At 52.7% G+C, this 5,000-nt stretch overlaps 1 non-coding gene across 1 annotated transcript in view; it reads right to left on the minus strand.

Moving 5' to 3' along the window:
- Nucleotides 1-1,378, minus strand: part of LOC126429037 (small subunit ribosomal RNA) — a 1,908-nt gene extending 530 nt beyond the window's left edge. The window contains exon 1 of the ribosomal RNA XR_007576864.1: nucleotides 1-1,378. This exon is cut by the window's left edge and continues 530 nt beyond it. This is a non-coding gene — a ribosomal RNA (small subunit ribosomal RNA).
- Between the last annotated feature and the right edge of the window lie 3,622 nt (nucleotides 1,379-5,000).

Genomic DNA, 5,000 nt, shown 5'->3' on the forward strand with positions numbered 1-5,000 from the left:
GCCATGCACCACCACCCACCGAATCAAGAAAGAGCTATCAATCTGTCAATCCTTCCGGTGTCCGGGCCTGGTGAGGTTTCCCGTGTTGAGTCAAATTAAGCCGCAGGCTCCACTCCTGGTGGTGCCCTTCCGTCAATTCCTTTAAGTTTCAGCTTTGCAACCATACTTCCCCCGGAACCCAAAAGCTTTGGTTTCCCGGAGGCTGCCCGCCGAGTCATCGGAGGAACTGCGGCGGATCGCTGGCTGGCATCGTTTATGGTTAGAACTAGGGCGGTATCTGATCGCCTTCGAACCTCTAACTTTCGTTCTTGATTAATGAAAACATACTTGGCAAATGCTTTCGCTTCTGTTCGTCTTGCGACGATCCAAGAATTTCACCTCTAACGTCGCAATACGAATGCCCCCGCCTGTCCCTATTAATCATTACCTCGGGTTCCGAAAACCAACAAAATAGAACCGAGGTCCTATTCCATTATTCCATGCACACAGTATTCAGGCGGGCTTGCCTGCTTTAAGCACTCTAATTTGTTCAAAGTAAACGTGCCGGCCCACCGAGACACTCACTCAAGAGCACCCTGGTAGGATTGCAACGGGGTCCGCCTCGGGACGCACGAGCACGCACGAGGCGCGTCGCACGCCTTCGGCTCGCCCCACCGGCAGGACGTCCCACGATACATGCCAGTTAAACACCGACGGGCGGTGAACCAACAGCGTGGGACACAAATCCAACTACGAGCTTTTTAACCGCAACAACTTTAATATACGCTATTGGAGCTGGAATTACCGCGGCTGCTGGCACCAGACTTGCCCTCCAATAGATACTCGTTAAAGGATTTAAAGTGTACTCATTCCGATTACGGGGCCTCGGATGAGTCCCGTATCGTTATTTTTCGTCACTACCTCCCCGTGCCGGGAGTGGGTAATTTGCGCGCCTGCTGCCTTCCTTGGATGTGGTAGCCGTTTCTCAGGCTCCCTCTCCGGAATCGAACCCTGATTCCCCGTTACCCGTTACAACCATGGTAGGCGCAGAACCTACCATCGACAGTTGATAAGGCAGACATTTGAAAGATGCGTCGCCGGTACGAGGACCGTGCGATCAGCCCAAAGTTATTCAGAGTCACCAAGGCAAACGGACCGGACGAGCCGACCGATTGGTTTTGATCTAATAAAAGCGTCCCTTCCATCTCTGGTCGGGACTCTGTTTGCATGTATTAGCTCTAGAATTACCACAGTTATCCAAGTAACGTGGGTACGATCTAAGGAACCATAACTGATTTAATGAGCCATTCGCGGTTTCACCTTAATGCGGCTTGTACTGAGACATGCATGGCTTAATCTTTGAGACAAGCATATGACTACTGGCAGGATCAACCAGGGAGCTGCGTCAACTAGAGCTGAGCAGCCGGCCGCCCGGGAGTGTGTCCCGGGGGCCCGCGCGAACACGCAAGCGTCCGCTCAATTATTCTGCAAACAGGAGGAGGCTGCGCTCCCCTGCACCATACACCTCGAAACCCTCTCAGGTCCCGGCGGCGCGCAGCGCCGTCCTAAGTACTTGGTCGGGTTCGAGAGAGGCGCAATCGCCCGGAGTTTGGCGAGTAGACGCTTTAGGTGCGACCACCCGTGCTCCCAACTGAGCTTGCCGCTGCCGACAGAGGCCCGGGAGCGTGCTGTCGTGGCATTGCCGGCGGGAGACAACACGCGCCACCTACGGTGACCGGCAGCTCCAACGCCAGCGCCACAGAAGGACAAAAGCCCCACTTGGGTGCCGAAGCGAACTCTCCCAGCACAGCGCACGCGCCAACACGTCCGCACAGCTGCGATACAAACCACCTGCGAGAACCGCAGAGGCGACCGAGCAGCAGACGGCGTCGCGGCGCCGAGCGCCGGGCGGCGGCGCATCCTCAGCGCACACAGTCCTCAATCGGACCAGCACACTGCAGATGTCCACCGCGCTTCGCACCGGGCCCGCGAGGACCTACTTTGGCCGCACGGCGCCGCGTGCAGGGTGCGCCGGCGCGCAGCTGCGCCGCCTGCCGCCTCCGTCGGCCGGCGCGCCTGCCAGTGGCCGCCCCCACCAGCCGGCTGTAGCGCGTGCGCCCACGCACCGCGCGGCCAGCACGCCGGGCGGCCCCCCCTCACCGGCCGGGGCCGGTCCCACCCAGCCACCGCCGCGTATCGCTTCACACCCACATGCCATTCACGTTCGTGGGCATGGTGGGTATCGCTGAAACAACCGGTTGGTAGCTCAACCGATCGTCGCCATCACTGATTCACCTCTAGCGAGAACAACCGCACCACAACGGTTTACCAGTTGTTCATTTGCGTAACGTCACCAGCAAACGTAGGCGTCCATCGCCATTTGCAAATTCAACGATTGTTGCATGCCTGTGTCAGGTGTCACGACACACTATGTCTGCCCACATACACGCAACAACATGTGCACGCTTCGCAAACACGTGGAAGGTGGCCCCCGTACGTATGCGATGTCCATTGCGCAAACGACTGTCAACCGGCCTCTGTCGCATGTCGCAGATGTGGAACGCAGTGCACCATGCTATCACGGTGTGTGAGAAGAGACGACAACGTCTGACAACACGCGCCACTACATCAACAGACGGCTCATGCTGATCGCCATCCAGGGCATACCACACTGCACTCCAGCTCTTATAGGGAGACGACACGTAGCTGCGTGCACAACATTTGGACCGCATGGTTCGCCGTTGTTGGCGCAGTCGTTGTACGGTCACATGTACCACGATGTATCATTCAGTACATGAGGACCAATGTGCAGTACAGTGTGTGATTTGGAGGTACAACATCAGCGGACAGTTGACACAGGCCGTACCACAGCGTAGGCGCAGTGCTTCGCCATGCGAATGCCAATGAACAACTGCGAAGGGCATTGAGCATGTACGTCCTGCTGCCATCCACATTACAGTGTATCGCTGCAAGGTGTTTAACATGAAGCGATACACTGGGGACCGGGCAGTGCGAGTAGCAAACTATATTGCGGGGGTTGCAGTTAGGCAACACTACACTAATTTAACGCGTCGTATGACAATTACAGAGCAGGTTAAGGCCCAACGTGTGTTGGGTTAAGGCCCAACGTGTGTTGGGTTAAGGCCCAACGTGTGTTGGGTTAAGGCCCAACGTGTGTTGGGTTAAGGCCCAACGTGTGTTGGGTTAAGGCCCAACGTGTGTTGGGTTAAGGCCCAACGTGTGTTGGGTTAAGGCCCAACGTGTGTTGGGTTAAGGCCCAACGTGTGTTGGGTTACAGCACAATATGGGTTACGTTAAGGGGCAATGTGGGTTACGTTAAGGGGCAATGTGGGTTACGTTAAGGCGCAATATAGGTTACGTTAAGGCGCAATATAGGTTACGTTAAGGCGCAATATAGGTTACGTTAAGGCGCAATATAGGTTACGTTAAGGCGCAATATAGGTTACGTTAAGGCGCAATATAGGTTACGTTAAGGCGCAATATAGGTTACGTTAAGGCGCAATATAGGTTACGTTAAGGCGCAATATAGGTTACGTTAAGGCGCAATATAGGTTACGTTAAGGCGCAATATAGGTTACGTTAAGGCGCAATATAGGTTACGTTAAGGCGCAATATAGGTTACATTAAGGCGCAATATAGGTTACATTAAGGCGCAATATAGGTTACATTAAGGCGCAATATAGGTTAGGTTAAAACACGACATAGGTTAGGTTAAGGCACGACATAGGTTAGGTTAAGGCACGACATAGGTTAGGTTAAGGCACGACATAGGTTAGGTTAAGGCACGACATAGGTTAGGTTAAGGCACGACATAGGTTAGGTTAAGGCACGACATAGGTTAGGTTAAGGCACGACATAGGTTAGGTTAAGGCACGACATAGGTTAGGTTAAGGCACGACATAGGTTAGGTTAAGGCACGACATAGGTTAGGTTAAGGCACGACATAGGTTAGGTTAAGGCACGACATAGGTTAGGTTAAGGCACGACATAGGTTAGGTTAAGGCACGACATAGGTTAGGTTAAGGCACGACATAGGTTAGGTTAAGGCACGACATAGGTTAGGTTAAGGCACGACATAGGTTAGGTTAAGGCACGACATAGGTTAGGTTAAGGCACGACATAGGTTAGGTTAAGGCACGACATAGGTTAGGTTAAGGCACGACATAGGTTAGGTTAAGGCACGACATAGGTTAGGTTAAGGCACGACATAGGTTAGGTTAAGGCACGACATAGGTTAGGTTAAGGCACGACATAGGTTAGGTTAAGGCACGACATAGGTTAGGTTAAGGTACGACATAGGTTAGGTTAAGGTACGACATAGGTTAGGTTAAGGTACGACATAGGTTAGGTTAAGGTACGACATAGGTTAGGTTAAGGTACGACATAGGTTAGGTTAAGGTACGACATAGGTTAGGTTAAGGTACGACATAGGTTAGGTTAAGGTACGACATAGGTTAGGTTAAGGTACGACATAGGTTAGGTTCAGGTACGACATAGGTTAGGTTAAGGTACGACATAGGTTAGGTTAAGGTACGACATAGGTTAGGTTAAGGTACGACATAGGTTAGGTTAAGGTACGACATAGGTTAGGTTAAGGTACACATTGTTGTAAGGAAAGGTTTAATGGGGGGGGGGGGCGGCGGCCGGTTTGTTGATTGTGATTATAGTACGTGGATGCCTGCGGTATCATCTGATTTGCCACGTCAGGATGTACCTTTGGCTCATGACAGGCGGCGCTCTCATTCCATGCTTGTGGCAGACCTGTGTCTTTCATTCCTGCCATTGTTTGTGTGCTGTGAGAGGAGGCAGTATTGTGATGTTGGGTGCACCCCTGTGTAGGACATGTGTGGGTGTTGGTGGCTTGGCTGAGCAATGGTGGTTGTCGGGTGGGTGGGATATTCTGTTTTCTGTGTGGACCTCCCAGTCTGGTTATGACAGTGTGGATTGTCTAATGTGGCGGAGAGGATGCACTGGGTGTTGTTGCATGCTGGTGCTTACAT

This window comes from Schistocerca serialis, unplaced genomic scaffold (genome assembly GCF_023864345.2).
Source record: "Schistocerca serialis cubense isolate TAMUIC-IGC-003099 unplaced genomic scaffold, iqSchSeri2.2 HiC_scaffold_1007, whole genome shotgun sequence".
Classification (NCBI taxonomy): Eukaryota; Metazoa; Arthropoda; class Insecta; order Orthoptera; family Acrididae; genus Schistocerca; species Schistocerca serialis.